General features: G+C 47.9%; 1 protein-coding gene across 2 annotated transcripts in view; it reads right to left on the reverse strand.

The window, feature by feature from the left end:
• Nucleotides 1–5,885, reverse strand: part of SUSD6 (sushi domain containing 6) — a 96,024-nt gene extending 90,139 nt beyond the window's left edge. For both annotated transcript variants that reach the window (XM_026519646.4, XM_057318734.1), the window contains exon 1: nucleotides 5,591–5,885. The gene's annotated coding sequence lies outside the window, so the exon portion shown is untranslated. The remainder of the gene's footprint in view (nucleotides 1–5,590) is intronic.
• Nucleotides 5,886–18,714: the final 12,829 nt, after the last annotated feature.

Genomic DNA, 18,714 nt, shown 5'->3' on the forward strand with positions numbered 1-18,714 from the left:
ATATGGATAAACCACAACAACATTATGCTAAGTTCCAATTTCTAAAGACCACATGTTGTATGATTCTGTTTATATGAAAGGTCTACATAGGCAAACTACAGAGAGAGAGAGTAAATTAGTGGTGGCCGTGGGCTACAGGGATTGTGAGGAACAGGGAGTGACTACTAATTGAGTTTCTTTCTGGGGTGATGAAAATGTTCGAAAATTAGAATATGGTGATGGCTGCGAGCTACAGCTGATCTCGTTGATGGAATACTGCAAATCCATTAAAAATAACTATAAAGGCTATATGTCATTACAGAAAAATATTTATGGTATAATGCTAAATGAAAAAAAAAAAATACAAAATTGAACGTACAGGGATTCCCAACTGAAAGAAGGAGTAGAATAGATAGAAATGATGTTTGTTGTAGAATGGTAGAATCATGGGGAGTCCCCCCCCGCCCCCATCCTCCAAACTTTCTGTAATCTTGTCCCCAATGTGTTATTAAAAAAAAAAAAAAAAAAAGTAACCCCCAGTCTTCCCTCAGACAGTTAGCCTAGGCTACCACTTAAAATGCAAAATAAGCAAAATCACCTTGTTCTCTTTTTCAAGCTCCCTTTTTAAAACTTCCACCCACTTAGTTTACTGAGATCAACTGAGAAGAGCCCAAAGAAGGAAGACTGGGATAAACAGTCCTGTCCCATTCCCAGAAGCCAGTTTCATTTTACTGGCTTTGTCGGAAGCCGAAGCCTAGTCTAGCCAAAAGCCTAGCAGAGAGAGTCTACACACAGGCCAACTCCATGCTCTGATCTTAAACTTCTGTGGGTGAAGGCAAGTCACTGCTGGCAGGAGGTTGGATTTGGAAAGATGAGACTTTCCCCCTCCTTAAGAAAGGAAGATAAGAAAGGGGAGGCTGGGAAAGAGCCCCTATTTACACCTCTTCTCTGAGGTTTTATGTTCAATCTCCAACTACAGGAGAAAAGAATCCTGAGTCATTGAATTTTTCACCACAAAAGATCCTCTTCTGAGTAATAAAGAATTGTCAGTCACCACCTCTGCTGTCTGCAAACCCCTGAGAACCTATTACTGTCATCGGGAATCCAGGCTAACTTTCCCCCAAATCAAGCAATGGGGCTCTACCAAAAAAAAAAAAAAAGTCTAACACTTGCACATATTGGGGGGGGGGAGTAAAGGGACGGGAGAGTACATTTAAGGGCACAATGCTATCAGGTAATTTTAAGGATCTACTAACACTGGCGACAGTAACAGGGAACTACATCTGTTTCTGCTTGAGAAAACACTTCAATAACATCCCGTTTCTGGAATACTGCATAAATTCTTGGCATGCAGCCTTCAGATGTTTCAAGGGTGCTATTTCCCTTTTCTGAGATACGAGGGCCCAGGAAGGAGAATACATCACAGGCAACATGGGAGCCTGTGAAACCTGTCCAATTCTCACTACAGTTGGGGCATTTTCTGCTGTTGCTATACCAGTACCTTCACAGAGACTCAAGTGTCCCCAAGCCCTGACAGAAGCACAGGTGGCCTTTCACAGCTGAAGTGACCCAGCTCAGCACCACTGGAAGTCTACCAGCAGAGTGGAGACTTCCACACTCAGGTAAGAATCAGAGGATAAGAGAGCAAACAGAGGAACCCTGCTGGTTTCTAGGCCAAAGGACTAAGAGGGAAAGAAAAAGGACACCATCACAGACACACATAAGCACAAAAAAAGGAAACATCCACAGGTGCCTGACAGGTTTTGCTGCTAAAACCTAAGCCTTGTAAGAGGTACCTCTTTCCCCGGTGCCTCTACTTTTTCAAATAAAGGTTTTACACAAAGACACTCACGAACTTACAAGCATCCAAGGGAACAATGGCTGTTGCCTTGAATCCCAGCCAGAATGGGAGTGAACAGATCTTGATGCTCAAGGACGGCCACCCCAACGCTGTCCGGGAATTGCTTCATTGGTCTCAGATTCACCGCTGCTGCAGCTTCAAATACTCATCACAAAACCCCCAACCCCAAACCTCAAGCTGCATCCTTCATTCCCACTGATATGAAAATAGCCCTCCCACATTACAGGCATTATTTCTCACTGCTCTAGTTTCCAAGTCTCCTGCAATGTGGCAACATAACTTAAGAATATTAATTTTTAAAAAACCATTCCACTAAATGAAATCTCACTATGGTGGGATATGTGGGTGGCCCCTAGATTGAAGCCATCTTGAGGAGAAATCCGGAGAAAGAGTCTCTATTATCATATATGCATTTGTCCCAGTGTTTACCCTTAACCCAACTGTCATAGTACTCAACACTGAGGTCTGCACCTGAGCAATATCTGCTTTCAAGTATCAAAAAAAATAAGGCACTGGGCTTCTTCCTCTATTTGTTCTTTCCCCTACTGCTTAAGGGAAGACCCCTAAACAAGACTTCCTTACTATCCAGGAAGATAGAAGAGGGAAAACGAATCCTGCTTGTCAGCTTCAACTAAGAGATCACATGTCAATTCAGGAGCTCAGTAAAATGTTTCATGCATGGCAATTACACAACCACTACCAGTGGACCTGCTGACATTCAGGCCTTCAAGTGGGCACTGCGGGCCTCTAAGTGGGCACTATAGTCCTGCTCCCTCTCAGTGAATTGTCTCCTGGTACATGGGGAAGTAGAGGGGAAAAACAGCACATGTGCTCTCTGGTCTTCCTTCTCTCCCCACAAGCAGCTCTGCTAAAGATTTCTCCACAGTTCACTTGTTTCAGTACAGAAATGAGGAAGCTTATGTGACTCACTAGTTTTTTTCAAGGTACTGTAATTCTCTGAGCCCACAGACAGATACCAGTACAGCTGACCCTTGAACAACACAGGTTTGAACTGCGCATGGATCCACTTCCACGCAGATTTTTTAAGTGTTAATCAACAGTTTGTTATCACTAACGCTTCCTGTCAACAGTAGGCTATTAGTACAGTTTTGGGGGAGTCAAAAGTTATACATGGATTCTTGACTGAATAGGGGTCAGTGCCCCAACACTGTGTTCTTTTAAGAGTCAAATGTAGTTACCTGGTGGTCAGAACAGCTAAGGGTATGGGAAAAGTGCATAAAACGATGTAAAACATAAAGCAAGTTTTTCTCTGGGCTATAAAAAAGCATGGAAGCATGGGAGTGAAATAATGCTTAGTAGCAATAAACGTGAAATAAGTTCTTACTTTTAAAAAGCCAGGTGAATTATTACCTTTGGAAGGTGCATATATGTGTATGGAGTAGGAGGGTAGCTGTAGAAATTGCTGCCCCAGCTACAGCAAAGGAGGAAATCCCCTGCCAGGAGATGCACCATTACATAAGGGCGCAAGTTCAGTCACCACATGATGGAGACCTGCCAGAAAACCAAACAAAGTGCTGAGGTCTCTTCTCTGCTAGCCGGCATCTGCAACACCTCATTCTACCTTTCTTCTCCTTTCTGTTGCCTAAATTCTGGGCTTTGAGAAGGCAGGGCTCAGCGAATAAGTGGAACTGTGCTATTTGACACTGGGTTTGGTCTCAGAGTTTGAGCATTGGGCGGGGGTGGGGCGGGTGGGGAGACAGCCTTACTCTGAGCACCCTAGCCATAGGCGAGGATTTGTTTTATATGCCATTTTTACTACAGTATCCAAGTCACTCTGTGGACAGGAAGTCCTATCTATCAGTCCTTACACCAGTAGTGTCCTCTAATTTAACTGACTTAAGCAGGTCCTTAAGTACAGCAAATAGTCACCACTTAAAAATTAACAACATAAACCAAAATACACTGATTTAAAAGACTGAGAACTCCATGACAGCAAGGCTCTGTTCTGCCTTATTCATTGCAGTATCCCCAGTACCTAGCACAGTGCCTGGCACACATTCTGTATCACATAAACACTTGGGAATACTGAAAGAATGAATAAACAAATGAATATTGTGCACATACCATAGTGTGTACCTTAGAGAATTATGGATGCTCAAGATCTGAAAAAGAGCTTGAAGAAGCAGTGCTTTGAAAAACTTCTAGTAAGACTCCAGTTTCAATTCTGCTAAATGGTAAGCAAATCAGAAGTTAACAGTATAATCTAGCAGTTAAATTGTGGGCTCCACATGAGCTATTTTTGTGACCTTGGGCAAGTTATTTGTTTGGTTTCAGTTTCAACTGAAAAAAAAATGGGAAAAATAACAATACCTACCACAAAAGTCTGTTATTAAGTGAGATCAAGAAAGTAAAGTTCTTGGCATAAAGCTTAGTACACAGTCCTGGAGAACTGTCCCTATTATTGCTATTATTGTTGCTTTATTAAATACCTCCTTTACTGAGGGGGAGGTAGACCTACTCCTGCCCCTCCACCCAACCAACTGTGAAAATTTTCATTTCTGGTTGAAAATGCATCTAGCTAAAAATGCAAAGCCCAGAAAATTCAGAACTCAACGCCAAGAACATGTCTATACTAGTCTCCACTAGATGGTGACAATTTGGGTGTGGAATTCCCAAAACAGAAAAGGTGTGTGCATCATTCATACATATATTTTAAACCAGAGGAATGAAAAGAGCAAGAAATGAATTAACCACTGCAAAGGATGGAAAGACACACTTTTACCTCTGCAGATCTAGAAAGGGGGAGTAAATGCCTACAGTTAATTGAACTGGGTAGTTTTACTGCACCCCTGCACAGAGCAGACACAAGCCCAGTTAGCAAGAGCAACAAAGCCCAGCGAGGAGCTCCCTGCCACCAAGAGTACATTCTGTGGGAACAGCAGTATTAGGCCTCTTGGCCAAGACATGAACTTCCCCCTAATGAGCCAAAGACTTGATTTTGACGCCTTTTTCGTCTCGGGTCTCACGGTCCCACCCCCACCCCATGCTCGTCTCGCTCCTAACAGGTAACTTTCCACTTCAGCAGTCCCACAGCCAAACCGTGAGGGAGGCTCACACCTACACTATTATTTGGAGTCCCTAAAACCCAGGAGTAAAAAAGAAAGTCTACATATATAAACAGGAAGTGGTTTCGGTGAGTCTCAGCCCGGATAATAAGTAAAGTTTTTAAGATTAAAGAGCAGATGAGGCGCGGGGGCTCCAGAAAGCTCCGATGCTCCCACACACGGTCTCCAAGATTTCCTCAGGAAATCCACCGTCGCCAAGCCACCCTGCCCCGCGCAGGACCCGCAGCTCTGGTCGGCCGGAGGGGGAAATAACAGTAATAAGAAAGGGGGCGCCTCCGCCTACCCTCTCTCCCGCGACCCGCAAAGTCTGGTTTCCGCCCTGACTCCCGGCCAGAGAGCGCGACCCCACACGCCGGGCGAGGCCAGGCGGCGCGCCCCGGTCCCGGCCACCGGCTCCCGGCCGCAGACGGGCCGTCCGGTCCTCTTCCCGGCCTCCGCACAGCCCACGTCGCTGTCCGCTCAGCGTCCCCGGCCGCCCTCCCGGCCCCGCGCGCGGCTGACAGCGGGGCCGGCGCACACAGCGGCCGACGCCGGGCGCCCGGCCGGGGCTCCCTGGCGTCCCTCCCTGGAGGTGCGCGCGGGCCCCGCGCCCCTGACAGCCGGCCGGGCGCGCCAGTGACACAATGCCCGGCCCTGCCGCCCCCCAGCCGCGGTGACAACTCACCCGGGGAACCGCGCGGCGACCTCCGCGAGGGGGGCGCTCGAAGCTTCCGCGGCGTCGGGATCCGCTCTGCCGCCTGCGCGCGCCCGCAACCCTCTCAGGTCTAGGCGAGGCCCTGCGTGCCCTTGTTTCGCTGGCGCTGGCCGGCGCTGCGGGAGGAGGCGGCGGGAGGCGGGGGGCGAGGCTGTCGCCGGCTTAGGAGAATGGAACGCGGTGGCGGCGGCAGCGGCGGCGGCAGCGGCTCCCGCGTCACTGGCCCAGCTGTACCGCGCGGGCGGGGGAGAACCGCGGAGGGGGGAGGGGAAGGGGCGGGCAAGGGGCGGGGTCAGGCGCGCACGCAACAAGCGCCGGCGTCGCGCCGCCGGGACCGCCCCGCTGGGAGGCCCTGCCGGTCGACGGCTGCCAGCACGCACGCGCCGCCGGAGGGGCCGCACGCCCAGCGGGAGGCGAGCCCGGAGCTGGAATGGGGCGGGGCGGGGCGGGGCGGGGCAGAGTAGGGCGGGGCGTGAGGGGGGCTTGGGGGACTGCTTAAAGGGACAGTCACGCCTACTGCGCTTGAGTGGCCCGGGACGTGGTACCGACTGGCCTGCGCCGCGTTTGCAGTGCACTCTTGAGTTCTTTTACTGTTATTATTTTGTGGATTTTTTGGATGTTATTTGGATTATGGGATTACTATTATTTGCAAATAATTGGTTTGCTGTCAGGTTCACAGGGTGCTTTCACGCCATGTTGCCTTATTAGCTCTTGACTCGCTTGCCAGACCTAAGGCTGATTCAGGTCATCATCTCCCTATTAAAGGGTACTTCTTAAACAGTGTGGCGTCGATTACCAAGCTTGAAATTGCCCCAGGAGGTGGGTGCGTGTAAAAATGCAGATTCGGGATCCCACCTCCAGCCGTTCTGATTCAGGAAAGCTAGGATCGGACTCAGGGATCTCTTTTAAGAAGCATTCCGGAGTGATTTGTCAGCGCACCGAAAGCACTGGACGGATCTCAAGGTTGAGAAAACTGTAGTTAAGAGCAAGGATCGGCAGAGTTGGGGCTAGGACCACGCCATACTCCTAACTTTATTTCACATCCTGAGCCTTGCCTCTTTGGACTGTTTTCCGGCATATACGATGCGAACAGTTTGTGCACTGTATCGCTACATCGTTTTTTGGTTATCTCACCGCAGCCCTGGGATGTAGGTCCTCCGTTAGTGTGTTTACAGGGTTTGTGGCCCGTTGATGAAGATGATGGTGACTTTATCTTTGTGCCCCAGGGCCTTGTACAGTGCCTATTCAGAGGTGCTCGATAAATGTTGCCGGAGCCCCTACTTGAGAATCAGTGCAGGAGTTTGCGCTTGGACCCACAGACTTCGGCCTCGTGCCGCTTAGGTCAGGCAGGCCCTGCCTCCCAGACGCCCTTTGGACAGGATACTCCTCCTCGGGGCCTCTCACCTAACCTAGTTCTAGCAGGTGCTCTGGAGAAGTGCTGTGAATTAACAGGGCAGGTCCTTGAGGTAGCTCAAGCCAGACAAGCAGAGTGCCCTTCCACGGCCCCTGCACAGGCACCCGTCCCCAAGAGAATCCTCCCCTTCTGGGCCCTACAGAACCTCTGGCTGTAGCTACCTTTTCTTCCTTGCCTTCTTGCTGGGCATCCCTCCCGTCCTGGTCATTTCCCCGCTCTGCTGGGGCTGCACTGCCCAGATCACCAGATGGTTGAAAAGCAAGTATTAGGTTGATCTGGATCAGCAACAGAGCTCAGCAACCCAGTGTGGGCTACAGGAACACCCCAGGCACACACAAGGCCCAGGAAGGGGACTAGGGAAGGGGAGAGGGGATTAGAGAAGACAAACGGAGAGAAGAAAATGTGGGCAAATTACCTGCAAAGGCAGCTTGGTGTAATGGAAGAGGGATTAGGCTGGGCATCGGCGCCCCTGGCTTTGTACTGCAGTCTGTTTGGCCACTAACCAGTGCAGTGACCTCATGCAAGACCCACCACCTCTCACACTGTAAAATGTCTTCTGAGGCTCATTGCACGTCTGTAACTCAATTCCTAAAAATCCTCCCCTGGGCTCCCCCAGTGTCCACAGGATGAAATTCAACTTCCAAGCAAGGGCTATGTCCAGTGCTCTCCACGATCTGTCCCAAGTCCCCACCATCCTTCCCCACACCCCCACATATCACCTGCGTACCTCTCACATGCCGTACTTTCACATCTCAGAGCTTGTGCTCACACTATTCCTTATGTCTGGAATGTCCTCCCCACTTACCCTTTGCAACCTTTCCGGAGCTCTCCTTCGTTTCTTTGGCATTTTGGACAAGCCTCAGGTTAGCTTCTATTTCCTTCTGTTTTATATTGCAGAATCAGGGGTGAGTCTCATTTCTCCCTTTGTAAATGCTGGCTCCCCAGCCTCTCCTCTCCCCCCATTTCCCTGCCTGCCTGAATTCCACTGGCCTCCCATAGAACTGAGCAAAAGGCTCTTTACATTCTGCTGTGGGTCTTGCTCATCTTTTCTGCAACATTGGGGTGGTATTTCCTGGCCTAGATTAGATATTTTTATACCATTGAAAAGATAATTCTTAGAATGAGGGTTAAGAATAATTTAGACTTAGAGATTCTAATGTGGGAAGAACCATTTTTTTAAATTAAAAATTGTTTAAAAAAATAAAATAAAAAATGTTTTAAATTTTTGTTTTTTAAAATTTGACAGCTTTATTGAGATCCAGTTCACATACCATACAATTCACAATTTAAATGTATAATTATATATTTAAAGTGAATAGTTCAATGGGTTTTAGTATATTTACAGAGTTGTGCAACCATTACCACAATCAACATTTTCATGATCCCAAAAAGAAATTCTATACCCATTAGCAAGTACTCCCCACCGCCCCCCACCCCTGCCAACAACCAATAAGCTACTTTTTCTCCATTGATTTGCCCATTCCAGACATTTTATATAAATGGTATCATATAATATGTGGTCTTCAGAATTAATTTTTTGTATCTTACAGCTACTATAATGATTTTTAAGGCCAGAGCTACTTTTTAATTTTCCTTTATTTATCTAGACCCTACCTGTCCTAAAAGGACTTAAACTGGCTCCTTGAACTGGTAGTATTCCTAGGTCCTCCCAGATTTCCAGTACAAATCTTAATACTCTAAGCCTAGATACCGGAAGATGGCTTAGAGTTGGACCCAGGCTGTTTGTCTGGGGCTGCGGGGGTCCTTGGGACTTGTGACCTCTGATGTTACACTGGGAGAGTCCTGGCAAACTGAGATGAGTTGGTCACTTGTATGAGTCAGAGGGCATGGTTTTCTTTCTCCCTGTTCCAGGAATCCAACTAGGAGCTCCCCCCTCATCACTGAAAGGGCAGGAAGTAAAGGAGAGAAAAGGTGGGGATTTAAACTTGGTGTCTGTGTTGCTATCGTTGTTATGTTTAACAGCAGGAATGGCAGCTACTATTTATTGAGGACCTGGGTACTGTGTGCTAGGTACTTGGTAAGGACAACTTTATACATGTAGCCACTAATTTTGACGACAATCCTCCAAATTAAGTATCATTATCACCATTTTACACATGAGAAAACAGTCTCACAGAGATTTTTGTAACATCAAAACTACACAGGGCATCTGGGTGGCACAGTTGGTTGAGCACCCAACTCTTGGTTACAGCTCAGGTTGTGATCTCGGGGTTGTGAGATCGAGCCCTGTTCTGCACTCAGTGCAGAGTCTGCTTGAGATTCTCTCTCCCTCTGCCCCTCACCTGCCTCCCCCCACCGTCTCTTTCTCTGAAATAAACAAATCTTTAAAAAAAAAACAAACCAAAAAACTACAAAGCATGTATGTTGCAAAACATGAATTCATTCTTGTTTGTTCCAAAAGTTATACTTTTCCAAATACATCATATGGCCCCTCCTACCCCCCTAAAAATAGCAAATAATGACACAAATTGTCCTTACATATTTCTTGACCTTTTGGAAAGTTCTTTCTTGCATACCAGCTCATGTTATCGGCACAACATCCCTATAAAATGAGACATTATTGAATCCACTATTCTGACCTACAAGGAAGTTGGGACACTGAGCAGGTTACCAGCTTGTCTGACCTCACACGGGAGTTAGGGTGGGGTTTCTTGTTTGGATTCAAGAGTCCTTGGGCAGTCTTCAAAGTCCCGTGACAGTAAGTAAGTAAACCCACCTGACACCCGTGGATCTGGACTACTCAAGCCATCTTCACCACAGAACGTCAGAGTCCAAGGTGGGTGGGCCAGGCAGGGCTGAGCCAGTAGAGGTGAGGGGCAGTTCCCACCCCACGGAGAAGGATCCGAAGCTCAGGTGGTTGGTTGTCTGAATATGCAGGCCTGTACCATCACCCTTCCTCAGATATTCAGGAGCCTATGACCCCAGACATGTCAAGAAACTGTGAGAGCCAGGCTCTGTGACCTGGGCCCTGTTGGCCACTAGTCAGGGGGCTTTGCAGAGGTCAGAGGTCAGAGCAGGGCCGCTCAGGCTAGGATTCCCTGTCCTGGAAAAAGGGACCCCTGAGGTGGTGTGCACCTCACACTGCCCAGTCAGTAAGTGTAAGAGAGTAACCCAACCCCTCCTGCTTTTCTGAAGCACTGACAAGTCTTTGACATTTTTATCTGGTAAAAATCAGGTAAACTGGATGAAAGTGTTGTTCCCGTTTTACACTCAAGGAATAGCCAAGGTAGCAAAGAGAGCGTCTGCCTGCTCTGTCTTCAGATGATAACTGTCCAGGTCTCCCCTCAACAAGTTCCAGTCACCCTGTTGCCCTGTTTCTACTTTCTGCCCTTTGCCCTAGGCCTGGGCCGTGACTCTAGGAGTCAACCAGCTGGGCAGGAGAAAGGCACTGGGGGCAGCCCCAGGCCTGAGGCTCTTGCAGACGCAAACCCCACCCACGTGGCTCCTGGTCATTTGACACTGTATTCCCTTGATGACCTTCTTCCTGGAGGCTGCCTGGGCTGTGCATTCTCAGGTGACCTCAGGGTGCATTGGTCCTGCTAGCTCTGAGCTGCAGGTGGATGAAGGAATGGAGGGGCCCCCTCCTTCAGACTGTCTGAAGAGGCAGAGGCAGGGCTGTGAAGTTCTGGCCAACTTAGATCAGAATGTCTGCCAGGCACTGTGCTAATGGCTTTACACACATGATTTCATGCAATCCTTGCAGTAACCTGTAAGTAGATACAAGTCCTATTATCTCCATTTTACAGATTAGGAAACTGAGGTACAGAGAGGTAAAGATAAGGCCAAGGCCATAGTTACTAAGTATCAAAGGCCTACCTACCTCTTAGGGAATACAACCTCAACTTGCACCGCAAAAGACAAATGTGATTTTTAAAGGGGTACCGCAGTGGTTCCTGCAGTGTTGGAACCTGCCTGTACGATCTTTCAAGAAGCAACTCTAAACTTGCCAAGATTTTTGTGAGCTAGCTGTTAAATACATGGCTTATTAAAAATTAAACTATATATGTAAAATTAAGTAAATTGTATTTTAAGTAACAAATACTCAAAACTTATTACTTCCCAATTATTTTACTGTATTGTATCCTTATCTAATAACGTTTCCAAGTTTATTTACAACTATTATATATGTATGGTGGGAATGCTGTGTACTATGCTACTTAGCATGTCTTCCCAACTCCATGTTCAATAACACCTCACTGACAGCTTGAAATCAGACACGGTAGAATTTTTTACACCACAGAAATTAGCAAACACGACAAATCAGACCCCGCTCCCAGAACAGGTTGTTAAACATGTACCAGCACCTGTGTCTGCAGAAGCCACCGTGTGGGAATACAGAATCCAGCATAGGTGGCCCAGTGCTAGATACACTCACCAGCAAAGCCAGTAGGGTGAGTGAGGGTAGGGAGCATGTGGGGTACCTCTAGGAGACAGCTAGACCCCAGGGTGTCAGTTCCATCTGCCTCCACTGAGGTGCACTATGAAGACATTTCCTTTTCTTTTCTCTTTTCTCTTTGCTTTTCTATTTTTTCCTCCCTCCCCCCCTCCCTTTCTTCCTTCCCTCTCTCTTTCTTTCTTATTCCCCCAGGTAGAGCTGGATCTCCAGTTACCAAGGGAGAAGAAGGGGCAGGAACCTGAGAAGAAGCCTGCCTGGAAGAAGAGGCGTCGGTCCGGAGTCCCTTGTGAATGCTGACCTCTACTGGTGGGAGTGAGAATGCAGGCTTCCGCTTTTTAACTTTATCACAAGATTCTCTTCCCTCCACAAAGCACAGCCCTAGTGCTCCCCAGCACGGGGCACAGGGACAGTCCTTGTGGAACAGACAAATGCACCATGGGCAGAAGCACCTGCTTCACACCAGAGGGTCTCAATTACTCCCTCAGAACCTGTGTTTCCTTTGGATAGCAAGTATTTTATAGCACCCCCTTGCACCATGAAATGAAAATCACAGATAACATAATCTGCCTACACACGTAACTATAAAAACTAAATGCACACATACGTTCACTGAAAGACATCAACATGAATGTTCACAGTACCATTATTCACAACAGCAAAAAGCTGGAAGCAACCCCAAAGTCCACCTACAGTAGAAAGGATAAATACATTGTAGAATAGCCATACAGCGGGACACTATGCAGCATGAGAGAGAACAAACTTCCAATTCACACACGAATTTTGACTGAAAGAAGCTAGACACAGAAAAAGTATACACCAAATGATTCCATGTATATAAAGTTCAAAGATAGGCAAAATTAATGTGTAACGGGTTAGAAGTCAGAATGGTGTTGATTTGGAGGAAATCATGCAGGAAGACAGTAGAGAGGCCTCCCAGGATGCTGAGAATGTTCTGATTTTTGATCTGAGTACAGGTTACACAGGTGCGTTCATTTTGCAAAAGTTCATAGAGTATATACTTGATTTGTTCACTTTCTTGTAGTATGTAGTTATTCAATAAAAAGTTTACCAAGCAGGGCACCGGGGTGGCTCAGTCATTAAGCAGCTGACTCTTGGTTTCAGCTCAGATCATGATCTGACGATCCTGGGATTGAGCCCTGCATTGGGCTCCACGCTCAGCACAGAGTCAGCTTGGGATTCTCTCTCCCTCTCCCTCTCCCTTTACCCCTCCCCCTGCTCATGCTTTCTCTCTCTCTCTCTCTAAAATAAATAAATAAATCTTGAAAAAAAAAGTTTACCAAGCAAAATCAGTTAATTAATACAATGCTTGGGGCGCCTGGGTAGCACAGTCATTAAGCGTCTACCTTCGGCTCAGGGCGTGATCCCGGCGTTATGAGATCGAGTCCCACATTGGGGTCCTCCGCTGGGAGCCTGCTTCTTCCTCTCCCACTCCCCTGATGTGTTCCCTCTCTCACTGGCTGGCTCTCTGTCAAAATAAATAAATAAAATCTTTAAAAAAAAATAGAATGCTTGCACCTAGAATCACCATGGCTTTGGCAACTCTAAATGCTGATGGATACAGGTATGCAGTTTTAGAGACTCGAATGCCTTGCATAATGCATCTGCCTGGTGCATGATTCTTCTGAAATGATGAGCTCTTGGTAAAATGCTGAAAAATAAAACACACTCTTTTTGTAATTTACATGATAGTCGTGATTTGGATCATCGTGAACAGGTGGTTTTTCTTGCATAGACATCCCGTGGGGCATACAAGAGTCTGTGGGGCACAGGATGGTTCCTTGCTCCGCAGAGCTGTCCTGTCCATTGCATACTGACTAGTGTCCCCAACCCCTGTCTGTGGAATGGGGATGATGGCAGTATCCACCTTGTAAGGCTGTCATGACCATTAAATGAGCTCAGTTCAGTAAACTTCTTTTAGAACAGAGTCTAACATACAGTGAGCACAAAATAAGTGCTTGATATTATTATCACCCTGACCACCTACCCGCCAAATGCCAGTGGGTCTGTCAATCATTGTGACAACCAAAAATACTCCCACAGGTGTCCAAACAACTCCAAGGGGGTGACCCCGCCCATTGCGAACCATGGTTTGAGACCCTACTGGACCAAAGCTTTGAACAAGTAGTAGTGCCATTCACTTTGCCCCACGCTGGACCCGGCTGAGTGGGGACACAGAGATGTCCACAAAAGACAAGAGCACCCTGTGACGAATGTCGGCACGGCCCCGCAGCAGCAGCGTGTCTGTCCTTGGCTCTAGCCTGCTGCCGAGGGGTTTGGTCTGCCTTGTGGTTTGTTCGTTTTAATTTTTTTATTTAGTTGCCAGTATTTGAAAATCAGAAGATTTCACATAAAACACCCATACTTTCTGCTTCTCTTTAAAAATCTAAAGCTCTAGAAACACTGGGCCTGCATTTGTGTGCATGGTCAGGAGCCCCGCCTCCCCCCCCCCCCCAGCTGCATTTCCTTCCTTCTCTTGAAGGCCCTAGAGCTTGGGGCCACTGTCATAGATCCGTCTGCTGGTGGCTGGGGGGACCCTGAGGAAAACTAAGAGCTTGCAGGAAGGGCAGATGAGTGAGCCTTGAAGGCTCAGTGGGAGGCAGTTCAAGCGGGAAAGGGCACGTGGAGGACACAGCATGTTCAAAGGCCGTGCTCTGAAGGCAGTGGCGTGTCTGAGTACATGGAGGCACACTGCAGCAGAGCGAGGCCTGGGAGCCGCTGGGAGCTAGGCCAGAGCTTTGAACTTCCCAGGCCCGAGACCAGGCGGCTTTCTCTGCATACCTGCTTGACAGAGGTTCAAGTTCAACCTAAGAATGAGTGCCAAGGGTGAGGAGCTGTCAGACACTGCCCACAGTGTCTTTGCACCTGGGCTGGCCTGTTACATGCCTGGGGGCTGGAGGACCTTGGGAGATGTGCAAAAAGCATAAAGAAAGTGGCGGGAACAGGGCGGTCCCTGGGGCTGGCCTTACACCGCGACTGAAGGCGGCCTGATCAGACCATTCACATTGCCTCACCCAGTGCTTCTCAGAATGTGATGTGCACACAGATCCCCTGGGGATCTTGTTAAAATGCAGATTCCAATTTAGCGGGTCTGGGATGAAGCCTGAGAGTTTGCATTTCAAACAACCCACCAGGGATGCTACTCTGCTTGTCTAAACCCACACCTGGAGATTCTAGTTCTGGCTGCTCGACTGTGGCACGATCGATGTGCTGGACCAGATAATTCCTTGTCGTGGGGGACTGTCCTGGACATTGGAGGAGATGGAGCAGGATCCTGACCTCTACCCATTGGATGACAGTAGTAGCTGCCTAATGGTGACAACCAAAAATGCCTGCAGATATTGTCACATATCTCCTGGCGGGGGGAGGGGTGTGACAGAACTGCTCTCAGCTGAGATCTGCTGATGGGTTTTACTGGAATATAGAGAATCTTCAAGGCACTGAGGCAGAGCAGACCATGTAATCTGTGGGGCTCGGTGCAAAATAAAATATGGATGCTCTTGATCAAAGAGCAGGACAAAAGTGCCGCCAAAGGCACTGGCATATAAAGCATTAGCCTTTAGAAATACTTCATCACTTTTTAACGGAATACGGGTAATAGGGATACGCTAGTAACAACATAAACTCACAAATTGGAAAAAATTATTTGGGATTCTATTATGCCATAAATAATAATACTTTATTAATGTTAGATCTAGAATAATCCTAAGAATTTTCTGGCTTGCTTTTCTGTAAATTCGTTTATTAGGTCATCAAAATATATACTTTTAGCAACTTTATTTTCAATCACTGTAATTGAGAGTGATGTTAGTTGCTCTTGGCAAATGCAAGATCGCAAATAATTTTCAATAATTTTTAATCCTGAGAAGGAATCTTCTGCTGTTACTGTTACTGAAGCTGTTAAGAGTATTTTATGGGTTGTGACAACATTGGAAAGCATTTCTGATAAATTATTTCAAAACATAAAGTTCAGTGCATTTAGAGCTGATGATTCTTGTGGAACAATTTTTCTAAGCAGATTTAATTCTTCATACATATCAGTTTCATGCAAGTCTGAATTTGATCTTAAATGTAAGTTTACACAATGACCTTTTAACGTTTCCACTATTTCCTGTAACTTGTGGAGGTCATACAAGAAACTGAAAGTAACTTCAGCTATTGTGTATAATTTTTTTAAAAAGATTTTATTTATTTATTCGACAGAGATAGAGACAGCCAGCAAGAGAGGGAACACAAGCAGGGGAGTGGGAGAGGAAGAAGCAGGCTCCCAGCAGAGGAGCCTGATGTGGGGCTTGATCCCATAACGCCGGGATCACGCCCTGAGCCGAAGGCAGACACTTAACAACTGAGCCACCCAGGCGCCCCTATTGTGTGTAATTTAAAACACCTACTTATGCATTATTTCATCCTATCTTCAATTACAAGAACAGATTAATTTTGAACTTGCGTTGCTTGTAATAACTGGTTTAGCTCAAGCTTCCTGTGAATAGAGTGTTCTTCTCCAGTTGATGTGATGACCTTTAAATCTTATTTCTCTTTCTAAGCCTGTGAATATTTGCTCTGCCATTTTGCAGCACTTTTCAAAATTGTAGGTTCTAAACTCCTTGGCGAATTCTAATAACCCCCTGATAGGCTCTATCACAATGTCTATGCATATGCTTTAATTTGGTAATAATTTACTAAGTTGACTGCCTGGGTGCCAGCAACGCCTGTCTGGGAGCTCTGATTCAAGAGTTCATATTGGCACAGACATTGCAAGGATGAGCTCCAGGGATGCAAATGGGCCACCCGCCCGAGGTCCTTGCCCCTTAGTAGAGCTCCTCCTCCTTCCTGCAGTTTTGCTGCTGCTGTCACTGCCCCCGGTCCAGGCCCGGATCTGGCCTGGCCACCTTGGGGCCCAGTGGTGCTGCAGACTCTCCCAGGACTTCGTGCACGTGCAAGGCCATGTGGGCCGTTACTCCGCATTTCTGCTGCCTGTCCTGCTGTGTGCGCTGTCACCCAGGTAACTTATTCAAGCATGCGCCATGGACACACTGGATTTCACTTACAAAACACCTGCTTACCTATTTCATGGATAAAATGACTAAGAATTTCAAGATTGAGACAGAAGTAAAGCATTAAACACCCAGGCAGGGTCCTTCTGGGCACAGGGCCTCCCTCAATGACATAGGTGGCATACCCGGGAAGTTTGCCCCTGCCCTGGGTAGAGATAGGCAGTGCAAGAGATGGGGCTTAGTGAGAGCAATTCCCATGAGAATCCAAGTCTCTCTCTGAGGCAGCAGGAGGGCAAATGGGAAGGGGAGCTGAGCTTGAAAACTCTGAGGGCAATCATGGTGTAGCACCGATTTTAGAATCAACATAGGCCTCCCCTGCACGGCTCCGGCTCTGTGGGGACAGGCTGCTCTGCACCCTGGCGGGGATAGGAGTGCCTGGGGAGGAGCATGTCCCAGCAGACCGCTGGTGCCCATAACTTCTTAGGGGGAGCCTACAGCTAACTTCAAGGCCCCCTCCTATCCCTGCTAACTGCACTTCCTGCACTTTCTCTCCTTGCTGCTCTTGCTCCAACCTTTTCCCTCCTCTCCCTTCGCTGTCCTGCCCCCTTTGCAAATCTGGCTGGGGGCAGGCCCAGATCTTCCTCGGTGGTAAGAAATACATCCAGAGAAAGATTAATTTCAGAGCAGCTAGAAAGATGAAAGCTTCTCCCAAAGGCTAAGAGCAAATGGAAAAAACATGACAAAAGGAAACTGGCCTCAAAATGCAGATACCTTTTGAAGGCTTCGCTGAAATCCAAGCCTCCAGCCTCTCAACAGTTTGCAGGGAATGTCACCCCAGCTTCTGAAGTAACCGCCCAAGAACAAGCCTGGGTCTTGGGCTGAGATGAGCAATGACAACAGAGAATTTGCTAGGCTGATGGAACATCCTGGCCCCAGACACCCATTGTTGGGGATGACTCTGGGGCTGTGGCTTCTAATAAATGACATGTGTGCACGAGGTCCGGGTAAAAGAGCGCGTTCGCACTCACGACAGCCCCATGGGGAGCCAGCTTAGTGATGGAAAACAGGGACTCGGGAGTAACTAGCTCAGAGCCACCCAGCCGGCAAGTGTCAGAGCCAGGATTCAAACCCCTCTCCGCCTGCCTCCAAATCCAGTGTTCTTTTCTCAACACTGTGGAAGAACGTGTCTCTGCCCCAACCCTGCCCTTCAGCAAATCAGCACAATCAGCAAAGGGTTGCTTTCACTGTGTCTTTTCAAACCCCGAATTTGCTCTCTTCTTTGTCCTGACTCAGCTACTCACTGCTTCGTGCCGGCAGTGGTGGCATTTCAGGCATGGGAACACGCCCGTGCTGAGAGACCTGTTCTCCAGCTGGCATACCTCTCTGGTCTTCCAAATCACCTATTCCAAAAGGGGGGGGGGGTAAGATCAGCTCTGTCTCAGCAGCTGGGCTTTCTGTGCAAAAACGAGGGTTATGGATTGGGTGCCGATGCTATTCCTACCGTTTCTCAAAGCCTGACTCCTTTGCAAATTTCAGGCCTTAAGTTGTTCCCATTTTTAAAATGGGGAGGCTGAGCATCGAGCTGGGGGAGGGAGGAATATCCATCGAGTACCGTGTGGGCGAGGCGTCAGGGAAATGTTCACAGGAACACTTGTTTCGTGCCCTTTCTTTCCATCTGAAATGACTCACTGAGATTTCAGTCTCTTGGGCACGGAGCGGGCTCTCCGGGGACCCCTGACAGCTGACCCTTGCTCGGCCTCTCCATCAGGGCAGTGTGTCCGGGTCTTTGTTCGACCGTTCTGTGAGCTATCCAAATCCCAGGCCAAGCCTGCTGCCTGCCCAGCTCTCTGAATGCTGGCGAGCCACAGGCAACATCTGCTCCAGAGGCTTAATCCAGCATTTGGAAGGGCTCCCTTCCGAAATCTCTGGCCTGGCACCACTCCCAGCCCCAGTCAGCAAAGAGCTGGAGCGTTTATATGGCTTTTCCAGCAATGGCTTTGTATGGTCTAGGGAGCGGCTTTGATGTCCCTGGAGCCGGGAAGGGCTGGATGGAGGGAGGAGACACAACGCTGAGAAGACAGGAAGGCCTGCACCCGCCCACTTGCTCGCTCGGGCTCCAGACCTTCCACCCAGCACCCGAAAGCTTGAGGAGCCCACAGATGTGACTTACCCATGTCAAATTCAACTTTTTTTTAGAAGATTTTAGTTATTTATTTGAAAGAGAGAGATAGAGGCAGAGGGAGAGGGAGAA

The sequence above is a fragment of the Ursus arctos genome, unplaced genomic scaffold (assembly GCF_023065955.2).
Source record: "Ursus arctos isolate Adak ecotype North America unplaced genomic scaffold, UrsArc2.0 scaffold_25, whole genome shotgun sequence".
Lineage (NCBI taxonomy): Eukaryota > Metazoa > Chordata > Mammalia > Carnivora > Ursidae > Ursus > Ursus arctos.